Source organism: Schistocerca gregaria, chromosome 5 (genome assembly GCF_023897955.1).
Source record: "Schistocerca gregaria isolate iqSchGreg1 chromosome 5, iqSchGreg1.2, whole genome shotgun sequence".
Classification (NCBI taxonomy): Eukaryota; Metazoa; Arthropoda; class Insecta; order Orthoptera; family Acrididae; genus Schistocerca; species Schistocerca gregaria.
Window position 1 is genome coordinate 120,103,179 of NC_064924.1, and position 24,909 is coordinate 120,128,087.

Sequence of the window (24,909 nt, forward strand, 5' to 3'; positions counted from 1 at the left end):
ATATTAGCCAACTTTTTTATGACATACAGTAACGTGACAACCCGATCACCGTTCAAATGTTGATATGGAGAGAATATCGATTGTGGAGGCTGAAAACCCTCATTTTCAGAATCATTATTGGAGTGTGTACGTTGGCCGTATTAAGCCTGCATGGGGCCCCTGGCATATGGTAAGAAGGGGTTTTCTTTATGCATCAATGAGTAGTATATAAAATAACACAACACTTTACTTTGGGCCCAGAATGATAAATAAATTTTCTTTGGTTGTTATCGCCATACGAACATTAAAAATATAAATCACTTCGGCATCATCAAAAAATATAAATTCTACATCACTGCAATCACATTCTTAACTACGAGTAAAAATTCACTGCTTCAAATTTGTGCTAAATAAAAGTTAACATACTCTGAGATAAACAAGAAAACGACACAAGTCGAAGGAATTGTCAGAATAGTGCGGAAATCGGTAGACGTGATGTACGAGGGTTGACTGAAAAGTAATGTCTCCACCTTGGTAACTCCTCAACAATTGGCAGCATGCCTTTGCGGCAGGTACTGACTTGTTCCGTAGCCTCTTCTCTACAGCTCCAGTTGGCGGGAAGCCTTAGCATTGAACGGTCGTGTTGTTACAGTGTGAAGTATGGAACCCTGCACAGACGGCCGGTCAATGCGATTTAAGCAACGTGCAGTCATAGAATTCTTGACAGCAGAGGGTGTCACCCCAAAGGAGATTCATCAGAGAATGAAAGCAGTTTATGGTGATTGTGTTGATGTGAGTGCTGTGCATCATTGAACGAGTAAGTTTAAAGATGTTGAGGCGAGAACACCTGACCTGCGTGACAAAGAGTTAGACGTCCTGTGACAGCAACCACTGAGTTTCACAAGCAACATGTTGACAGATTATTCAGGACGATCGTCGTATCACTCAGAGAGGAACTGAAAGTACAATGGGCATTTCAGAAGAACGTGTGGGTCACATTATTGCTTTGCTTGGCTATCGGAAGATCTTTACACGATGGGTACTCCGGCTGCTGCCTCCTGAAATGAAAGCGCACAGATTTGAAATTTTCCAGGAAGTCCTCTCACCTTACGAGAATGAAGGTGACGCCTTTCTCCATTCAATTGTGACAGGAGACGAAACGTGAGTACATCATTACAATCTGGAGACGAAACGTCAGTCTATGGAATATCGACACAAAAACTCGCCCAGAAAAAGTATTCTGGGACGCAGCTGGTGTTATCATGTTGATTTCCTTGTTCGTGGAACAAGAATAAATTCAAAGCTTTACATGACAACGCTACGACTCTGAAACGACGGCTAACAAGGGTCCGAAAGGAAAAAGAAAATGTTTTCCTGCAACATGATAATGCCAAACCACACACTTCACGTACCACCAGAGCATAACTTCAGAGACTGAATCTCACCACCGTACGGCATCCTCCATAGAGACCAAATTTAGCACCGTCTGACGTCTATGTGTACCCGATAATGCGGGGACATCGTAATGCTTCTGATGAAGACGTTGAGAAAACTGAGATACTGTGGTTGCGGAAACAGAGTGTCGACATCTTCCGTGACGGCTTCAGAAAACTTGTTCATCGTTGGCAGAAATGTATCCATTTGGTTGGTGATTATGTGAAAAAGTGAATATTGGTGGTTAAAGATCACTTTATAAGGATTATTTCTGCGTTTGATTTATTAAAATATTCCCATCCAAATCCAATTAACGAAGGCGAAGGCATTACGTTTCATTCAACCCTCGTACATATACAGACAAAGAAAGGATTACAATTTCTGAAACACTGGATGATTTATTCAAGTGAAAGAGGTTCACAAATTGAGCAAGTCAACAACACGTTTATCCACCTCTTGCCCTTACGCAGGCATTTATTCGGTTTGAAATTAATTGGTATTTCGTTGAACATCCTACTGAGGGATTTCGTGCGAAATTCTCTCCAACTGCGGCATTAGTTCGTCAACATCTCGAGGTGGTTCAAGGACCCTGCCCACATTGCTCCAAACGTTCTCAGTTGGAGAGATCCGGCGACCTTGCTGCAGAAGGTACCTTGATGAAATGTAAACCCAGGACGGCTAACAAATGAATGGCATCCAAGAAGGGGCGTAGCAAATCGTCAACTGTGCTGTAATGGTGCGGCTGATGACAGCGAAAGGAATCCTGCTATGAAATGAAATGTCACCCTAGGCCATCACTCCTCGTTGTCAGATCATACGGCAGACAGCAGTGAGGTTGATATCCCACCGTTTGATTTCCCACTCATTCTCATTGAGTTGGTCCCCAATGACCAGCGAAGACGTATCTGGAGAAGCCGCGGTCAGCAGTTAGGTACTAATCTGACTATCGTCCCCCCCCCCCCCCCCTCACCATACGGCCCGACAGGCAGGAGCTATGGCCTGGGGCGCCATTTCATTTCATAGGTTTAATGGTACGTTGGTACGTTGACGATATGCTACGCCCTTTTTTTGTTACCCTAAATACACTACTGACCATCAAAATCGCTACACCAAGAAGAAATGCAGATGATAAATGGGAATTCATGGGACAAATATATTATACTAGAACTGACGTGTGATAACATTTTCACGCAATTTGGGTGCATACATCCTGAGAAATCAGTACCCAGAACAACCCCCTCTGGCCGTAATAACAGCCTTGATACGCATTGAGTCAAATAGAGCTTGGATGGCGTGTACAGGTACAGCTGTCCATGCAGCTTCAACACGATACCACAGTTCATCAAGAGTAGTGACTGGCGTATTGTGACGAGCCAGTTGCTCGGACACCGTTGACCAGACGTTTTCAATTGCTGACAGATCTGGAGAATGTGCTAGCCAGGGCAGCAGCCGAACGTTTTCTGTATCCCGAAAGGCCCGTACAGGACCTGCAGTATGCAATCGTGCATTATCCCGCTGAAATGTAGGGTTTCGCAGGGATCGAATGAAGGGTAGAGCTACGGGTCGTAACACATCTGGAATGTAACTCCACTGTTCAAAGTGGCGTCAATGTGAAGAAGACGTGACCGAGACGTGTAACCAATGGCACCCCATACCATAACGCCTGGTGATACGCCAGTATGGCGATGAATACACGCTTCCAATGTACGTTCACCGCGATGTCGCCAAACACGGATGCGTCCGTCGTCATGCTGTAAACAGAACCTGGATTCATCCGAAAAAATGACGTTTTGCCGTTTGTGCAAACAGGTTCATCGCCGATTACACCATCGCAGGCGCTCCTGTCTGTGATGTAGCGCCAAGGGAAATGCAGCCACGGTCTCCGAGCTGATAGTCCATGCTGCTGCAAACAGTTCGTGCAGATAGTTGTTATCTTGCAAACGTCCCCATCTGTTGACTCAGGGATCGAGACGTGGCTCCACGATCCGTTACAGAAATGCGGATAAGATGCCTGTGATCTCGACTGCTAGTGACAGGAGGGCGTTGGGATCCAGCACGGCGTTCATATTTCCCTCCTGAACCCACCGATTCTATATTCTGCTAAGAGTCGTTGGATATCGACCAGCGCTAGCAGAAATGTCGCTATACGATAAACCGCAATCGCGATAGGCTACAATCCGACCTTTATCCAAGTCGAAAACGTGATGGTACGCGTTTCTCCTCCTTACACGTGGCATCACAACAACGTTTCACCAGGCAACGTCGGTCAACTGCTGTTTGTGTATGAGAAATCGGTTGGAAACTTTCCTCATGTCAGCACGTTGTAGGTGTCGCCATCGGCGCCAACCTTGTGTGAATGTTCTAAAAAGCTAACCATTTGCATATCACAGCATCTTTTTCCTGTCGGTTAAATTTCGCGACTGTAGCACGTCATGTTCGTGGTGTAGCAGTAGTGTAGCTACCCATCCTGGGATGACATTTAAGCAAGGTAATGACGGCTCCTATCTGGCAAGAGCTTCGACCGCCTGTCTTCGTGCCAAACCCTATGTCGGCCAGCAAGATCTCCAGGTCTCTCTGTAATTCAGAACGTTTGGATCATTATGGACAGATCCCGCTGACCATCTATGGATTTTGAGGACTTAGCACACCAATTGGACAGAATTTGGAACGATATCCCTCAGGAAGACGCCGAACTGTATCGATGAATGCCAAGAACAATAACTGCGTGCATAAAAGCTAGATGTGGAGCCACGCGTTATTAAATAAATGTCGTGTGGCTAATGCCTCCCGTCGGGTAGACCGTTCGCCTGGTGCAAGTCTTTCGATTTGACGTCACTGCGGCGACTTACATGTCGATAGGGATGAAATGATGATGAATAGGACAACACAACACCCAATCCCTGATCGGAGAAAATCTCCGACCTAGCCTCTGACCACTGAGCTACCGGCGGCGGACAACGCATTATTGATTTGCTTAGTTTGTGAACCACTTTCTCTTGAATAAATCATCCAGTTTTTCTAAAATTGTAATAACTTGTTGGTCTGTACAGGTACGTCACATCTACTGATTTTTGTCCCATTCGGAGAATTCCTTCATGGTGCGTCTTTTTCTTTCTCTTCTTTCGTCTTACAATGTACAATGACTATAATAAGGCATTCAAGGATCAGAAACTGAATTTAAAAAATTGTATGTGAGGTCAAATTAAACGAATTAGTATAAAAATCACAATACTTTCGATAAGGATTTTGAAAGTTTACCGTTCTGTAAGTACCGAACTCGTACCTTTAGCTTACACAACTAGAGCCTTACCCACTATGCAACGGAGCTAGTGGGTAAGCTAATTTTAATTGTTATGATTCAGTGTCTCACGAGAAAGTATTTTCGCTACATTTTCGCAAAGGGGGTCAAACAGGGTGGATGGCTGCACGTGTGAAACCTGGCACTCTATCTTACACCAGCGTATTGCTGGTTACAGAAAGCTAATACCTCCTCTGGCGTCCCAATGGCAAATAAATCTTTACTGTATTCGGATGTAAATGAATTATAACGATACCTTTTTATCATCAGATCAAATACAGATTACTGACATCTACGTTATTGTATATGTGTATAGCGTTCCCACATTAATTTGTGATGAACATTTTTGTATTTGTTACGAATAAATGCACTGAGTTACTTCAATAAAAGAAACTCTGTATAGTATAATAAGTAGTGCAAAAGAAAAATCAACACACATGGTATATAAGATGGTTAGGTCTACGAAATCGTACTTTCGAGAAAACCAATGACAATAGAGACTGGATATAATGTGCTACGAAATAGTGTATTTGTAACTGTGACTCTTACAATTTAGCGTCTATATAATAGCGCCTTTGTGGGAGCGTCTGCCTCATTGACATCGTGTCTCTGGCGCTCTTCTTTACCTCTGTCGTTTAAGATCGGTCTACGTCTTCCAGGTCTGTACGACTGCATAACGTATTATTGTTTGTGTAACAGGTCTTTAACTTAAGCTGTTATTTAATCCTTTCATTTCATGGTTGTAGCCGCCGTGTGCCATATAACAGAACATAGCAGTTCTAGCACACTAGGCAGTCGAGACAACGCAGCATCACAGGAGTTGCAAGATGCGGCAGATTTGAATTTTAATGCCTTTCTTTACAGTCGCGCAACTCTCGCGCAGCAGGTATAACATTTTTTTTCACAGGAACCTGCGGATCTGGATTACATTTTATTTACATCGAAACAAGCTGGCATACAAGAAACGTCTGATTTTTCAGCCGGCCTGGCTGCGATCCAACAACGGCGTGACGTAGAGCCATGTTATAAATGAAGGGTGTGGAACTATGTACTTTTAAACCATTATAGTAAGAACTATTCACAATGATTCTCTTTTATGGTGACAAAGTTGATTATGTGATGAGAAAGTAGGTACTTTACGTAGACATGGTTACGGTCTCTTATGTCACGATACTTTTTATTTCTTGGTCATTACCTATAACAGGATTTATGCCATGCAGTCACAATAAATAGATGCAAGGTTCCATTCATGATTATCGAAGTAAATGTAACTAAGAATTGTCCTGTAATTTACGTCGCAAACGAAAGTACTAGGCTCAGAACCCACGCAATATTTTACGAGCTAATTTCCAAACAATACTCGGATTTACTCAAAGAAAACAATAAAAGATTTTAACTTCAACAAAAAAAAAACAGTTTTCATTCTCGAGAAAGAACAAAATTGGTACCAAACTATATATAGTGGTGATTCTTGAGTTTCTCCCGGCGTATTTGATAATCAAAATATCCACGGGTGTACTGCCGGTCTATAGTGTCCAACGGGCACAATATTTCGGCGATCAAACATGTCGCCATCATCAGGTGAACTGACGGACTGAGCTCCTGTGAACGCGCCGGCACGGAGATCCGTACGCTATGGCTGCTCAGGGGGAACTGGGTTCGGTCGCGGCGGCGGCCGATTTAAATACCCTCCTCCCGCGGCGCGCTCCCTCCACCGTCCGCGCCCCGCGCCACGGTAGCGCGGTGGAACAGATTGCGACGGCGTCTGAGATGACGTCGGTGTGATGGCTCTGTCCGCCGTGGTCGTCACAACTATGCGTTTGTTCGATTTACTCTTGATTAACCCAATCGCTGGTTCCCAAGCCTTGCTAAGATTATGCAACGTATATTAATTGTATGTATGTTCTTCTTTTATAAAATACGCACGACATTAATTGTGAGAAGACAATTATAGCCCTGAGAGGGAAAGATTAGCCGGAAAATTGTTACCGCGTTAAGTTAAGCACCGGCACGCCAGTCCCTCATGTCTACAAGATCAGCCTGTCCTTAGTCATCCACACTTTTAATCATAACATGCCTACGACAGTATGTTTTGCGTGCTGGTTTGTGCAGTTTTCTAACTACCTCTCTCTCTATGTTCGGATACTATTGAAACAACCTTGTTCGAATGAGCTCTATTATCTGCAGGAGCCGATGCCATGAGCAGAAGTACTCGACCTATTAGCTAGTTGGGGTCGTCATTATATACTGCTCGATTCGATTGATCCTCAATGTCAATACCATCATCGCTGCTGCTGTTGGTGTTTTCACCATTGAGTATTGATATTTTAATGGTTTTATATTTCTTGTTGATCTAGCTTGTTGCGCTCTTATGCTCATTGGTCAAATGCAGTATTTCGCCAACCGTTTCCCTATCATCAACTGAATAATTTATAGCTTTTTCGTGGGTCTTAGGAAAATAAGGTCCATTAAGCATCATATCTAATGTGTATTGTGTCATCAGTTACATTTATAGGCTGCAAGCCCAACATGTACGCTCTTCCCTTGCTGACGAAGAGTCTAATTGCCTGGCCAAGGGCGGACGGAAAATGAATTCGACAGTGGTAACACTGTCGTTACCGTGTATGTGTGTGTGTGTGTGTGTGTGTGTGTGTGTGTCTGTGTCTGTGTGTTCTGTGTGTTTCCTCCTTGAGAGCTGTCTTAGAGATTCAGTAACTGGCTTAAAGGTCTCTCTTAGTGTTGTCTGTCGATACATGTGGGCTGACCTTGTTGTTAATGTGGTCTTCAGTCCTGAGACTGGTTTGATGAAGCTCTTCATACTAATCTATCCTATGCAAGCTTCTTCATCTCCCAGTACGTACTGCAGCCTACATCCTTCTGAACCTGCTTAGTGTATTCATCTCTTGGTCTCCCTCTACGATTCTTACCCTCCACGCTGCCCTCCAATACTAAAGTGGTGATCCCTTGATGCCTCAGAACATCTCCTACCAACCGATCACTTCTTCTAGTCAAGTTGTGCCACAAACTCCTCTTCTCCCCAACCCTGTTCAGTACCTCCTCATTAGTTATGTGATCTACCCATCTAATCTTCAGTATACTTCTGTAGCACCACATTTCTAAAGCTTTTATTCTCTTTTTGTCTAAACTATTTATCGTCCACGTTTCACTTCCATACATACACTCCATACAAATACTTTCAGAAATGACTTCCTGACCTTTAAATCTAACTCGATGTTAACCAATTTCTCCTCTTCAGAAAGGCTTTCCTTGCCATTGCCAGTCTACATTTTATATCCTCTCTACTTCGACCATCATCAGCTATTTTGCTCCCCAAATAACAAACCTGCTTTACTACTTTAAGTGTCTCATCTCCTAATCTAATTCCCTCAGCATCACCCGACTTCATTCGACTACATTCCATTATCCTCGTTTTGCTTTTGTTGATGTTCATTATATATCCTCCTTTCAAGACACTGTCCATTCTGTTCAACTGCTCTTCCAAGTCCTTTGCTGACTCTGACAGAATTACAATGTCATTGGCGAACCTTAAAGTTTCTATTTATTCTTCATGGATTTTAATACCTACTCCGAATTTTTCTTTTGTTTCCTTTACTGCTTGTTCAAAATACAGATTGAACAGCATCGGGGAGAGGCTACAACCCTGTCTCACTCCCTTCCCAACCACTGCTTCCCTTTCATGTCACTCGACTCTTATAAATGCCATCTGGTTTCTGTACAAATTGTAAAAGCTTTTCGCTCCGTGCATTTTACCCCTGCCTCCTTCAGAATTTGAGAATATTCCAGTCAAAATTGTCAAAAGCTTTCTCTAAGTCTACAAATGCTAGAAACGTAGGTTTGCCTTTTCTTAATCTAGCTACGAAAATAAGTCGTAGGGTCAGTACTGCCTCACGTGTTCCCATATTTCTACGGAATCCAAATTGATCTTCCCCTTATAAACTGTTATTTCTCTCGAATGTCTTTTGGTGCCTGAATGACTTTCGTCAACATCTCGATGCATACTAATCAGACTTACCTGCAGCGTGAGGCTTTATATATCCGCACTTCTTATTGTGTCCGCTCCCTCTTCTAAGTAACAAGGGCCTCTACAGCTGTTTTCCCCTCAATAGCCTGAACCTTTCCAGTTACGTCGGTTACTTTCTTATGGATTTCGTTAACTAATTCATTTAATGCGTTAATCATTCTCAAAAGAATCTGGTAATATGTCTCTAGCCCTCTGCGCATACCTCCAACTTTATGCACGATAACCTGAATTTTTGGATCTATGAACGAGCGAATGGTCTATCTACGTACACCCATTCTCTCGAGTTGAGAGCCAGACAGGGGCAGGAATATTTCCATGGTGCAATGATGTACCAAGGTCTCTTACTAGACTATACATACAGAAACTCTTGGAAGCTTCGCCTATACCTATCATCACGCAGCTTTTTTCATCAATAACGAGAATGCCATACTAAGAATGATTCCAGCAATCAGCACATATCTCAAAAAAAGCATTGAATGACATGTCAGTTCCTAAATGTGCTTGGGTAATGTGTTTTAAATTCAGATTGTCTTGTTTCAATGCTACAATGAGGTTTGCATAATATCTATCCAACTTTTTCGGGATTCTGGAATACGTTTGGTTTGGATAAAATACATAGGTATTCATGTGACGACCGAAACAGAAATATTTTCGAATTTTGTCTTGGTTTTCCTCAGCAATAACGTCACAAATGAAGACAGTGTTTGACTTTACTTTTTCAGTTGGAGAATATCACTCCTTCCACTGAATGACAACTGTGTAACGCCTTTTACGCAATGTAATATCTGTGTAATAGCTGATACTTAGATTGAAACAGTGTTTGTGAAAATACATAACCATGTTCAAATCGGAGTCCATCTATGTGTGTTAACATCGTCATGAAAACATTAGTCTTTCCACATTTGGATGGACCTACAACAATTGATCGTATATAATCAGGAAGGAGTACTCCATTCTTCTTCTTGTTCAGGTCTTTCCTTTACTCCTTGCTCAATATAGAGATTGAATAACATTGCGGATAGGCTACAGCCCTGTCTCACTCCCTTCCCAACGACTGCTTCCCTTTCATGTCCCTCGACTCTTATTATTGCCCTATGGTTTCTGTAAAAATTGTAAATAGCCTTTCGCCCCCTGTATTTTACTCCTACCACCTTACTCTTTCCTCACCAAATAGGCGTTATGCATCTAGTCCTCCCAAAAGCAGTACTTACAGTGTGCAGTATAGCCTACTTGTAAGTAGCGAAAACATTGTAATTCGTAAACAAGCACTAACCAGATTCTTGAAATGAAAATAACAAAAAAATAAATATAAAAAACACTAGATGGAAACCTTAAAAGAGTCGATAAGTGTAAGTATTTGAGATAATGGATACAGTCAAATGGAGTAAGTAACACCACAAGTAAGGAAATATCAAAGAAAATGGAAATACTGATACTATAAAAGATCAGTATCTGGGCAAAATCACGTAACAAATGCAAATGTTGAGTAAAAGAGGTGAACAAGAAGAACTGGATAAGAAAGAAAGGAAAATACTCAGAAAAATTTGGACGAAGAGGAGAAATGAAGATCTAAGTAGAAACACAGAAACAATCACAGACGCAATGAGAAAGGGAAGATTAAAATTTTACGGTCATATTACAGAATGAATGGCACCTGGCTAACGAAAAAGAGTTTTAACTTCATTTCCAAATTAACAAACACCACTGGATGGCTGGAACAGACAAGAAAGATCTTGAGTAAACTTAACGTCGCAGAAAACACCATACACAACAGCGAATGCTTCGGACTATTGATCAATACCGCAAACTTTCGTGCCCAACAACGCAATTCACGACTAGGAGGGCGATGTCAAATGATCACAAGCAGATCATCAGCCAACACATGAAGAAGTTCTGGGAAGATAAAGAGAAAAAGATTTTATCTTTGTCTTCGGTTCTAAGCGGTCTATAATTGACCAAATTCTGTAATAAAAATAAAAAAAAAACAACAGATATGATGAAAGTGAATGGAACACAGACAGAAGATTTCAGAGGAAAACAGCAGTCAAGACCAAATAAGCTGTTGAAGAATGATAGGATATTATTCAAGATTTGATTAACAGAATACCAAAATACAGGAGTCATCAGACAAGGAGACATACTCCTAATACAAAAATACCAGTGTCTAGAATCCTCTGAAAGAAAGCTATATGACAGATACATGAAAAGGTGCTTTGGTAATGCACAGGAACCAACATAATTCACGTTTTTCATACAAATTTTAAGAACATAATTTAATTTCCATCTTTGCGAATCCATTTTGAACACATGTAAACGCCGTGAGTTGCTAGAGAAGACTTTAAGAAGTACTCAAGCAGAAACAGAGAAAAGAAGCATCCTAAGAGACAAAGAGCTGCGCCTTCGGAATACTTAAAAGAGCAAACTAAAATGACATATGATTTTGAGAATCTTGCTGGTAGTGAAACATCTTTCACAGAAGTACTTGATATACAGCAAAGCCTACCAACTTCACACATAGATACCAGTACCACATTTTATTACAGGCAACTGTGGACAAAAAATTTTGGAGTGTGTGATTCTAAAGAAAAATCTCTCATGCATGTGTGCTCAGAGAATACTGCAGGACGGCGATCACAGGAAGTACTATCATGTTTATAGGCAAGCCTTAAACTACGTCAAGGGGAACCAAAGACCTGATCATTTGTTCACACTTAAGTGGGAGCCAAAACAAACATGTGAATTTTGCATTATTTTGATATTATGTTGTACATATATGGAAATTATTCCATACAGTGGAACATAAATTTGCTAAACCTGGACATATATTGTTACCATGACATTAATGTTATTGAAAAGAAGGCAAAATACCTGCTACTTCGGCAACAGATGGTTGGTACAGGTAAGTAGAAACATGGAAGAAGAAACAACATTTCCATATGAAAAAGATACCGCAGAAAGGCTTTGTGTCAGCTGAAAATATGAGGAACTGTCTAACCCTTAGGAAGAAAGTCACTGTTAACAACAATGTGGGAAACAAAAGGCTGCACATATCTTGATTACCCAATGCTTACCAGGAAAATACTGCATCGCACTTTCGCGCTATCCAGAAATGGGACAAAACAAAGAAGTAAACATTGGAAAGAAAGGTAAGATACATACAACATGCGTAACAACTGCCCACCAATACCGCCTACCAATCAATGCAGCTAAAACGAAACACCTGTGGATCTGTGCCAATTTATACCTGAAGAACATCAACAGTTTTATGCTGTTCTAAGAAACAAAGTTCCAACACCTTGCAAACTAAGGGGTACATGGCGACAGATTAACAAACACAAGAGTAACAACAACAATAATAATAATACCGTCAGACAAAAGAGCCTAAAGATTCAAAGCTTGATGAAGATGGATAAAAAAAGGTATCGTGGCTTACCATGTTCATGCACTGAATTCATTAAATTCTATTTGGAGCATTTTTATTTTTTTTGACCAATGACTAAGGTACATAGCCAAAACTTTATGGATAGTTTCGTTATAGTATTAACTCTAAAGACACAAACAGAACAGAATTTAATCATAACCTGTATAATATCAGCAGGTTGCTCTTTATTAAATACTTCAAAAGTAAAACTGTGTGGGTTCTCAAATTCATGCACCAGGCCACAGAACTAAAGAAAAGCACATTAATATTTATTTCATTTATGGATCTGGAAGAAGCTTTTGAGAATGTTGATTGGAAGAGTTTGTTGGAATCCTGGACTTATTAGGGATGAATAACAAGGAGCGAACATTATTTGCAGTAGTAGTAGTAGTAGAGAGGTTTTGGGCGCACGACAGCAAGGTCTTCAGCGCCCGTTCAGTAACATAGTGAGACGGGTGTCAAGAAAAATCCCAGAAGAGGAATATAAAACGAAACAGAAAACATGGGTAACAATCGTTGAAAAACATGTGCTTACCCACACCAAAACGTGGGATGAAGCAGAGCGTCAGCAGTAAAACATGGACAACACAGGAAGAAAATGATAGAGGGAGCTAAAACAATGTAGCAGATGGAAGTGGCTGGCTGACCGCAAGGAAAAAAGGGGAGGAGTCAGCCACTCTGCAATACACTAAAACCTCCAGCCTAAAAGTTTAGGCCAGAGTCCAGACACATCACAAAACTTTAAAACCCTAGACACACACGTCTCATCATTAGCTAAAACAGAAGGCAGATCCCCATCAACTTGTGCTTGTGCCCGTGCAACACGGTATAAAATGCAGTCTGTTAAAATGTGCCGAACAGAGATTTGCACACCACAAGCATCACAAAACGGAAGATGCTCACACCGTAATAAAAAACTATGTGTGAGAGGACAGTGCCCGATCCGAAGACGTGTGGGGGCCACCTCCTCCCGCCACGGCCGAATGGCTGACTTTGCCAACCGCAGTTTATTGGCCGTCACCGCCAGCCATTCGTCCTCCCACAACTCCATGCACTTCCTGTGGAGTGCAGCGATGACTGACTGCAACGGAATAGGACACTGGACCACATCCTGCAGGCCTCCTTGGCAGCCCGATCGGCCTGTTCATCGCCCCATATGCCGACATGACCAGGCACCCAGCAGAAGGATACTTCTGTACCCCGCCGTTGGAGCAAGTACAGTTGGTCATGTATCAGCTGGACCATCTCCTCAGTTGGGTACAGATTCTGCAATGATTGTAAGGCACTAAGAGAATCGGAGCAGAGAAGAAATCGATCGCCCCGAACACGATTCATCTGCTCCAGTGCCTTCAGGATCGTGTGGAGCTCCGCTGCGAAAACGGTATATTCAGCAGCGAGGCGAATCCGGGTAATTTGATCAGGGAACACTACAGAACAGCCAAGGAAATACTCCTGTTTGGAGCCATCAGTGTAAACGACAGTGAAACCGTGATGCACATCTAAAATGTTAAAAAACAGAGATTGGAATGTAAAATCTGGTGTGCGATCTTTCTTAAAATTAGTCAAATCTAAAATAAGTTTGGGTTTCCGGAGGAGCCAAGGTGGAGATCTGCTCCAATCGCGACGCAAAACACGAAGACCAGCCATAGACATCACAGCGAGGCAATCCTGTGCGCGAATCCCATAGGACTGCGTCGCATGTTGCCGGTTATGAAATAACTGTACCAGAGGAGGCTGAGCAACGGTATGGTATGCAGGGGTGTATGGTGTGGACAAAGTTTTATACGCCTGGCGCATTGTAAGTAGTCGTCGTCGCATAGGAAGTGGCGGTTCACCAGCCTCTGCACAGAGGCTCGGTTTGGGGCTAGTTCGGAATGCCCCTGCGGCCAACCGAAGCCCGTCATGGTGCACAACGTCTAACATTTTTAAGTAAGTAGACTCATACGCCGTGCACCCATAATCGAGCCGAGATCGCACAAACGCCCTGTAAAAGCGGAGTTATTGAACGCAGTTTTCCGAAATTCCTTCACCAGGGAAGACGAATGGAATATTCCAGAATTTGAAACACGAACATCTGCTAGCATGAGTTTCGTAGAAGTAGATACCACAGGGGTTGCGAAGCAACTCAAATCGCTTGATACGGGCAAGTCTTCAGGTCCAGATTGTATACCGATTAGGTTCCTTTCAGATTACGCTGATACTATAGCTCCCTACTTAGCACTCATATACAACCGCTCGCTCATCGATAGATCTGTACCTACAGATTGGAAAATTGCGCAGGTCGCACCAGTGTTCAAGAAAGTTAGTAGGAGTAATCCATTTAACTACAGACCTATATAATTGACGTCGGTCTGCAGTAGGGTTTTGGAGCATATACTGTATTCAAACATTATGAATCACCTCGAAGGGAACGATCTATTGACACGTAATCAGCATGGCTTCAGAAAACATCGCTCTTGTGCAACGCAGCTAGCTCTTTATTCGTATGAAGTAATGGCCGCTGTCGACAGGAGATCTCAAGTTGATTCCGTATTTCTAGATTTCCGGAAAGCTTTTGACACCGTTCCTCACAAGCGACTTCTAATCAAGCTGCGCAGCTATGGGGTATCGTCTCAGTTGAGATACTGGATTCGTGATTTCCTGTCAGGAAGGTCACAGTTCGTAGTAATAGACGGCAAATCATCGAGTAAAACTGAAGTGATATCAGGTGTTCCCCAGGGAAGCGTCCTGGGACCTCTGCTGTTCCTGATCTATGTAAATGACCTGGGTGACAATCTGAGCAGTTCTCTTAGATTGTTCGCAGATGATTATGTAATTTACTGTCTAGTAAGGTCATCCGAAGACCAGTATCAGTTGCAAAGCGATTTAGAAAAGATTGCTGTATGGTGTGTCAGGTGGCAGTTGACGCTAAATAACGAAAAGTGTGAGATGATCCAGATGAGTTCCAAAAGAAATCCGTTGGAATTCGATTACTAGATAAATAGTACAATTCTCAAGGCTGTCAATTCAACTAAGTACCTGGGTGTTAAAATTACGAACAACTTCAGTTGGAAGGACCACATAGATAATATTGTCTGGAAGGCGAGCCAAAGGTTGCGTTTCATTGGCAGGACACTTAGAAGATGCAACAAGTCCACTAAAGAGACAACTTACACTACACTCGTTTGTCCTCTGTTAGAATATTGGTGCGCGGTGAGGGATCCTTACCAGGTGGGATTGACGGAGGACATCGAAAGGGTGCAAAAAAGGGCAGCTCGTTTTGTATTATCACGTTATAGGGGAGAGAGTGTGGCAAATATGATACACGAGTTGGGATGGAAGTCATTACAGCATAGACGTTTTTCGTCGCGGCGAGACCTTTTTACGAAATTTCAGTCACCAACTTTCTCTTCCGAATGCGAAAATATTTTGTTGAGCCCAACCTACATAGGTAGGAATGATCATCAAAATAAAATAAGAGAAATCAGAGCTCGAACAGAAAGGTTTAGGTGTTCGTTTTTCCCGCTCGCTGTTCGGGAGTGGAATAGTAGAGAGATAGTATGATTGTGGTTCGATGAACCCTCTGCCAAGCACTTAAATGTGAATTGCAGAGTAGTCATGTAGATGTAGATGTAGATGTAAAACCGGAGCAGACAAGTCCTGTCAGCTCTCCATGTACTGTAGCGAAGACATTTTAAAATACTTAAAGCCTTAAGTGACCGCCGTTTCAGGTCTTTAAGATGAGGTAACCACGTGAGCTACGAGTCAAAAATGAGCCCCAGAAATCTCACCGTGTCCTTGAAAGTAAGAATAGTGTCCCTCATCCGCAACTCAGGAAAGGTTAAAATCGAACGAGAATGGTTAAAAAGAACACATACAGACTTCTCGGTGGAAAACTTAAAACCACTCTTCCGCGCCCAGTCATCCAAATGCCTAATCGTAAGTTGCAACTGACGAGTTGTCGTTGCAAGGCTTGAAGAAGAGCAAAACAAAGAGAAATCATCCAAAAACAAAGAACACTGGACAGGACTTTTCACTATGGACGCAGACAGGACATCACCAATTCGGTATCTAAAATATCGTGGCGAGAGGAAAGACTGATTAAAAAGAGGAAGACAGCCACGAAAACCCCACTCGTGGAGCTGCTCCAGGATGAGACGCTTCCAAGTAGTATTGTAGGCCTTCTCGACGTCGAAAAATACACCTAGAAGGTGATGACGGCGTAGGAAAGCCTATTGTATAACCGCCTCCAGGAGGGCAAGGTTATCGAAGGTGGAACGAAACCTCCTGAACCCACACTGAAAGCGACTAAGGAGTTATGGTTTCCGATAGTTGCACAGAAACTAGTAACAATTGTAGAAGGATGGGAAAAGTAATTGAGATGGAGGCAGCACATTATTCCCTGTCTCATGCAGTCCTTGCATAAGAAAGCAACAGGGCAAAAGCAATTAAAACGCATTGCGAAGAAACAAATACTTACAGTTGTCCTGACGTCACAGTATTTCTGTCAGAGTCTGGAAGCGACTTGGATATTGAACCCAACGGATCGTGTCTTGAAAATATGTTAGAAAAGTAACAAAAAGCTAAAATTTGTGTATTGGACTGTGTAGAATAAAGTTGGGTGGCATTGGAGGAGTTAGGTTAGGAGATGAGACACTAAAAGTTGTAGAAGAGTTTTGTTAGTTGTGAGCAGCAAATGCGTGATGTTCCCTCACAGATAGAATGAAGATGTCGTTATTTCTGCCTACTGTGTGCGGTTGCTGTGAAATGCTAACATTACGTACGAATGGCGTCCTATACGCAATGCAACAATTTTTTTCTCGCCCAGTTTCGGCTGAGAAAATGTGCAATTTGTTGAGGGTCATCGTGTAATATTCCAGCTTTAGCCCCTATAGTAACATGAAGTTTCGATAGGTAGCGGCTTCGCTATAGATAGCCTTCCAAATGGTGTCTTTATCGGAGGTGCTTGGAAGCTGACATGTGTTATTGAGCATCATTTGGTAGGAAACTAGAGCACCACAGAGATATTCATAGACGCTTACAGAATGTCTACGGAGACTTGTCAGTGATAAAAGGACGGTGAGTGTTTGGGCGAGACACTGTCGTCATCGCAACAAGGTTGGCAAACCTGTCCAATCTCCCGTGTGCCAACCGGCCGTACGCAGCCGTGACTCCTGCAGTGTTGGAACGTGCAGGCCCTTTCATTCCATGAGCAACCAAAATCAAACACCTCGCTACGCAGCTGGACGACTCTGTTGGTGGTGTTGACGCACTGGTCCACCAGTTGAACTACTCAAATGTGTGTGTCCAGTGGGTTACTCGCCGCATAACAGAAGACACTAAAGAGCAACGAAAGACCATCTATGCGCAATTTCGTGGATCATCGTGACAATTTTTTGTCGAACTTCGTCATAGAGATTGGCGATCCTTTACAGAAGCACGAAATTAAGCGCGGACGTCAATGCGAAACGCCTATAACAGTTTCCACAACAAAACTTTGTCTCAAAACCGGGCAGAAAATCCCAAGAGATTCTGGCGGTATGTGAAGTATGTTAGCTGCAAGAAACAACCAACGCCTTCTCTGTGCGATAACAATAGAGATACTATCGAAGACTGTGCTGCCAAGGCAGATTTACTTAACACAGTCTTCCGAAATGCCTTCACAAAAGAAGACGAAGCAAATATTCCAGAATTCTAATCGAGAACAGCTGCCAAACATGAGTAACGTAGAAGTAAATACACTCGTAGTAGTGAAGCAACTCAAATCACTTAATAAAAGCAAGTCTTCTGGTCCAGGCTGTATACCAATTAGGTTCCTTTCGGAGTACCCTGATGCATTAGCTCCACACTTAACAATTATACACAACCGTTCGCTCGACGAAAGACACGTACCCAGAGACTGGAAAGTTGCACAGGTCACACCAATATTGACAAAAGGTAGTAGAAGCAATCCACTAAATTACAGGCCCATATCATTAACGTCGATATGCAGCAGGGCTTTAGAACATATATTGTGTTCCAACATTATGAGTTAACTCGAAGAAAACTATTGACTCACAGTCAACATGAGTTTAGAAAACTTCGTTCCTGTGAAACACAACTAGCTCTTTATTCACATGAAGTGTTGAATGCTATTGACAAGGGATTTCAGATCGATTCCTTGTTTCTGGATTTCTAGAAGGCTTTTGACGCTGTACCACACAAGCTGCTTATAGTGAAATTGCGTGCTTATGGAATATCGTCTCAGTTATGTGACTGGATTTGCGATATTCTGTCAGAGAGGTCACAGTTCGTATTAAATGACGGAAAGTCATCGAGTAAAATAGAAATGATTTCTGGCGTTCCCTAAGGTAGTGTTTTAGGCCCTTTGCTGTTCCTTATCTATATAAACGATTTGGGAGACAATCTGATCAGCCGTCTTCGGTTGTTTGCAGATGACGCTGTCGTTTATCGACTAATGAAGTCATCAGAAGATCAAAACAAACTGCAAAACGATTTAGAATAAATGTCGGAATGGTGCGAAAAGTGGCAGTTGACCTTAAATAAAGAAACTTGTGAGGTCATCCACATGAGTGCTAAAAGGAACGCGTTAAACTTCGGTTACACGGTAAATCATTCTAATCTAAAAGCCGTAAATTCAACTAAATACCTAACTATTACAATTACGAACTACTTAAATTGGAAAGAACACATAGAAAATGTTGTGGGGAAGGCTAACCAAACACTGCGTTTTATTGGCAGGACACTTAGAAAATGTAACAGACCTACTAAGGAGACTGCCTACACTACGCTTGTCCGTCCTCTTTTAGAATACTGCTGCGCGTTGTGGGCTCCTTACCAGATACGACTGACGGAATACATCGATAAAGTTCAAAGAAAGGCAGCACGTTTTGCATTATCACGAAATATGGGACAGAGTGTCACAGAAATGATACAGGATTGGGACTGGAAATCATTAAAAGAAAGGCGTTTTAGTTGCGACGGAATCTTCTCACGAAATTCCAATCACCATCTCTCCTCCGAATGCGAAAATATTTTGTTGACACCGACCTACATAGGGAGAAACGATCAACACGTTAAAATAAGGGAAATCAGAGAACGTACGGAAAGATATAGGTGTTCATTCTTTCCACGCGCTATACGAGATTGGAATAACAGAGAATTGTGAATGTGGTTCGATGAACCCTCTGCCAGGCACTTGAAAGTGATTTGCAGAGTATCCATGTAGAAGTAGATGTAGATGTAGATGCAGTTGATAAAGCACATATTCATCGCTTCGAAGCAGAAACAAATCGGCAATCCATGGAGTGGCTCCACTTCATCTCTCCTCCGAAGAAAAAAGATCAAAGCTGCACTCTCAGCTGGTTAAGTCATCAAGCCAGTTTTATAGGACACTGAAGGGGTTATTCTGTTTAATGTCCTCCCTCGTCGTAGAACGATCTCCTTTGGATTTTTTGTGGTGCCCTCATGAGATTGAATAAACTAATTCAGCATGTTGGTAGCCACAAAAATCCAAACGGACTTTTCGTTCTTGCTGACACGCAAGACCTCAGACGAGTCTACACACCCAAGAGGAGCTCACAAAACTTTATTGGATTGTTCAACCTCATTGACCTTTTAGCCCGAATCTCGCGCCTCTCTTGTTCCATCTGTTTGGCACAATGAAGGATACACCGCGCCGGAAGCATTACGTGGATGATGTGGAGGTTGCTGATGGCAGCAAGACGATGGCTCCGACGTTGACCAGTAGAGTGGTACCATGCGGGCCTACAGGCCCCCCTGTAAGGTGGCGTAAGGCTATCGCAATGGATGTTGAACGGAGATTATGTTGAAAAACAGTGTTTTGTAGGCAAAAGAGTGATGAATAATATGTTGTACTGGAATCCTGAATAAAACTAACCTACTTTTAAAAAAATTGTTGCATTACTTATTGAACGCCTCTAGCACATGGTTCAAATGGCTCTGAGCACTATGGGACTTAACATCTTAGGTCATCAGTCCCCTAGAACTTAGAACTATTTAAACCTAACTAAGCTAAGGACATCACACAACACCCAGCCATCACGAGGCAGAGAAAATCCCTGACCCCGCCGGGAATCGAACCCAGGAACCCGGGCGTGGGAAGCGAGAACGCTACCGCACGACCACGAGATGCGGGCCACTAGTACATAAAAAATGTAGTTCATGTAACGTCTGTTCATGATGTTGCAGGTTTAATAGCCAGTAGTGCGTTCGGCTGTAGTGGAACTCGATGCGTAAGCCAGATGTGGACGATAGACATTACAGAGAAGGAGACAACAGTACCTGTGAAACATGTTACAGAAGAACGCTGAAGATTATATGTGTGAAACGGGTAATTAATGAAGTGCTAGTGAACAAAATTTGGGGTTAAACGAAATTTATGTCACAACTGGAATAAAGAAAGAGACAAAGAAGAGTGGCGTTCATGTGTACCAAACGGCAATAAACAGGTTCAAGAGGATGCTAGTTGCAACAGTTACGCGAAGATGAAAAGACACGAACTGGCCAGAGTGATATGGAAAGCCGCATCAGACCACTGATGCAACAGACGACGACAACAACAAGCACCTTGTCTGAGAGTGGTTTGTAAAATGGAAGTCACCCAACCATGCTCAAGGAAGCCGCCCACATGGACATCACAACGAAATATCCGTAACAATCACTCTAAACCCTATACCTGCTACTGAAATATTTGACCCAAACGGTTTAAAATATTTTCACCAGTGGCTTTAAATTAATAAATGGCCGAATACAGTATAAGACGAAACAGCTTTTCTACACCGTTTATATTAAACGGGTCATTCATTCGGACGCACGAACACGGGTAACATACCGTTTACCGATTGTCGTTTTAGGAGCAGTTCAACTTAAAAGAGACGGCCTGTTTTCCTATGTCGTTTTATAACATACCTGCAGATATCTTGGAATACAGAATACTATACCTCGGAGATGTTTAACCATTAAAAAGAGGAGACAGTCAATTCGAAACGGATTAAAGATGAACGTTTGGTCGTAATAGATGGTTCAAATGGCTCGAAGCACTATGGTGCTTAACATCTGAGGTCATCAGTCTCCTAGACTTAGAACTACTTAAACCTAACCAACCTAAGGACATCACACACATACATTCCCGAGGCAGGATTCGAACCTGCGACCGCAGCAGCAGCGGTCACAGAGGACAGCTGGTCGTAATAGGTTCATTACAGATTTCATTAGAGCAATTTACTCAAATCAGTAACAAATTAATTACAGTGATCGTGGTTTAGACCATGGTTCCTTGTAAGTGATAAAAAATTGTGCAATGCCATAATCCTTACACCACGTCGTTCTGTTTTTCACACACAAACTATATGGGAAGAGTATGAAAGTTGCACTTTAGTAAAATGTAATAAGGACTACAACTACTCCGAGATGGTAACTTTTGCTTTTTGTTGTTATGGTGATGATGGTGCTCTTTGCTCCGAAGACTGCTTTCATCCAGCTCCGTGAAAACTTTTGCATATCTGACGTAAGCTCTGAACCTACGACCACTTGAATTCACTAACCATGTTCAAACTTTGGTCTGTATCTATATATCTTGCCACACCCCACCTCCCACGTCAGAACAACTCATATGTTTCCCACCTGTACCAAGTTTACTACTCCCTTATGTTTCAATACGTGTGCTATCAACTGACCTCTTCTTTTAGTCAAGATGTGCCCTAATTTTATCCGCAGTTTGATTCAGTACTTCCTGACTACCATACAGAACTTCGTATATAATCTGCAATACCACATTTCAAAGTTTTCTGTTATCTTATTGTCCAAACTATTTAACATCAATGTTTTACTCCCGCACAAAACTTCTCCCCAGACTATCATAAGAAAAAGAGTTCCTAACTTTTACATTTATATTCGATATTAAGAAATTTTTCGTTTTCAACAGTGCTTGTCTTGGTAATGCCTGCTTGCATTTTATGTTCTTTCATATTTTTGTCGTCGATAGTTATTTTGCTACCTAAATAGCAAAACTCGTCTATCACTTTTTGCATTTCAGTTCCTAATTTAGCACCCTCAATACCTCCTGATACACCCCGAATACATTCCATACCCATGTTTCATTGTCATTGAGTTTCTACTTACAATCTCTTTTCAAGAGACTATCTATTCGGTTCAAATGTATATCCACATTCTTTACCGTCTCTGACAGAAATACAATAATTCAACCCCAATGTTCTTAGTTCTGCTCCCTCCCTTTTCAAATTTTCAGCTTCATTTCCTTTACTGGGTGTTTATCGTATAAATTGAATGATATAAGGTGCTGCGCCATGAATGGTTCAAATGGCTCAGAGCACTATGGGACTTAATATCTGAGGCTATCAGTCTCCTGGAACTTAGAACTACTTAAACCTAACTAACCTAAGGTTAGTTAGGCAGGATTCGAACCTGCGATCGTAGCAGTCGCGCGGTTCCAGACTGAAGCGCCTACAACCGCGCCGGCCACGAATAAGTACACGAGTAGATTTGGGGAATTCTTGTAAATTTCTCTCAGCTATGGCTGGAAGGCAATAGTTAAGAGGCCGACTGACACATCGGATGGCAGTCGCGGGCAATGTTGATACTTTGCAAACAATTTTGTAAAGGCAGATTTACGATACCACTCACTGCACGCACCGGGGGGCACTGTATACAAATGTGAAGTGATCAGGGCAGCACAGGGCACCGTCGTGCTGTGAAGAAACCATACGTTGCAGTTACAACGAAGCGGGCTGAGGAAATCTGACGTTGTAATTAAAGAGCACTCCACTTGTACCCTCCAGAGAAACTACTTCAGAACCGTAGAGAAAAGACTTACAAATAGGCGAGCCCGGAGGCTCAAAGCAGGCAGTCGTGTCGCCATTCTGTCCGCGTCTAGAACCGTATAGAATGACGATTGTTTAGGTTTCGGGCCAACTACGACGTCCTTTTAGTGACGGATATCGTGCGACCAACCGGTCTCCTAGAGCTACCTCCAACCTCCGCTGCATGGACACGTCGCTGCTGTGGCGGGGCGCGCCGCGCCTTGGAGCTGCACCGGCGCGAGGAGCGAGAGGGCTGCTGGACTCCGCTCTCTGGCTGGCATCGTCCACAGGTGTCCAAACTGCCGTCCACGGCCGGGGCGCGAACTCGCGGCCTCCCAGGTGCAGAGCTGTCTGCGGTCACTGAACGAGCTGCCCTGGGCGGACAGCCGGAACTTCTAAGGCTCACGACGCAGGCCGGCTGTTTCCCTTCGGCGCCCAGGAGTGGCGCTTCAGGGAGCAGTCAACTGTCCTCCGGGGTATCGGCCGCAGCTAAAGCACGCTGCGGCCACTTAACTTTGCCGCGGCGTCAATAGGATCGCTACATCCGCAAGGGTGGACGACCGGACACCGACCCTGCAGATTTCAGCATTGGTAAGGTGTGCGGCGCCATCGCTGAGTTCAGCAGAAGGCCCGCTGTGTACCTTCGATGTAATAAAGTCAATGACCCACTGGCCTGTGTTTTCCTGCACGCTTCGGCGTGAGTTATCCCCATTTCTCAAACCATACTTCGCTATCGTTCTCACATACACTACTGGCCATTAAAATTGCTACACCAAGAAGAAATGCAGATGATAAACGGGTATTCATTGGACAAATATATTATACTAGAACTGACATGTGATTACATTTTCACGCAAGTTAAGTGCATAGATCCTGAGAAATCAGTACCCAGAACAACCACCTCTGGCCGAAATAACGGCCCTGATGCGCCTGAGCATTGAGTTAAACAGAACTTAGATGACGTGTTTATGTACAGCTGCCCATCCAGCTTCAACACGATACCACAGTCCACCAAGAGTAGTGACTGGCGTATTGTGACGAGCCAGTTGCTCGGACACCGTTGACCAGACGTTTTCAATTGGTGAGAGATCTGGAGAATGTGCTGGCCAGGGCAGCAGTCGAACGTTTTATGTATCCAGAAAGGCCCGTACAGGACCTGCTACATGCGGTCGTGCATTATCCTGCTGAAATGTAGGGTCTCGCAGGAATCGAATTAAGGGTACAGCCACGGCTCGTAACACATCTGAAATGTAACGTCCGCCGTTCAAAGTGCCGTCAATCCGAACAAGAAGTGACCGACACGTGTAACCAATGGCACCCCATACCATTACGCCGGGTGATACGCCAGTATGGCGATGACGAATACACGCTTCCAACGTGCCTTCACCGCGATGTCGCCGAACACGGAGGCGACCATCATGATGCTGTAAACAGAACCTTTCATCAAAAGAAAAAAAAAGACGTTTTGCAAATCGTGCACCTAGGTTAGTCGTTGAGCACGCCATCGCAGGCGCTCCTGTCTGTGATGCAGCGTCAAGGTTAACCGCAGCCACGGTCTCCGAGCTGATAGTACATGCTGCTGCAAACGTCGTCGAACTGTTCGTGCAGAGTTGTTGTTATCTTGCAAACGTCCCCATCTGTTGACTCAGGGATTGAGACGTGGCTGCACGATCCGTTACAACTATGCGGATAAGATGCCTGTCATCTCGACTGCTAGTGATACGAGGCTGTTAGGATCCAGCACGGCGTTCCGTATTACCCTCCTGAACCCACCGATACCATATTCTGGTAAGAGTAATTGGATCTCGACCAACGCGAGCGGCAATGTCGCGATACGATAAACCGCAATCACGATAGGCTACAATACGACCTTTATCAATGTCGAAAACGTAATGGTACACATTTCTCCTCCTTA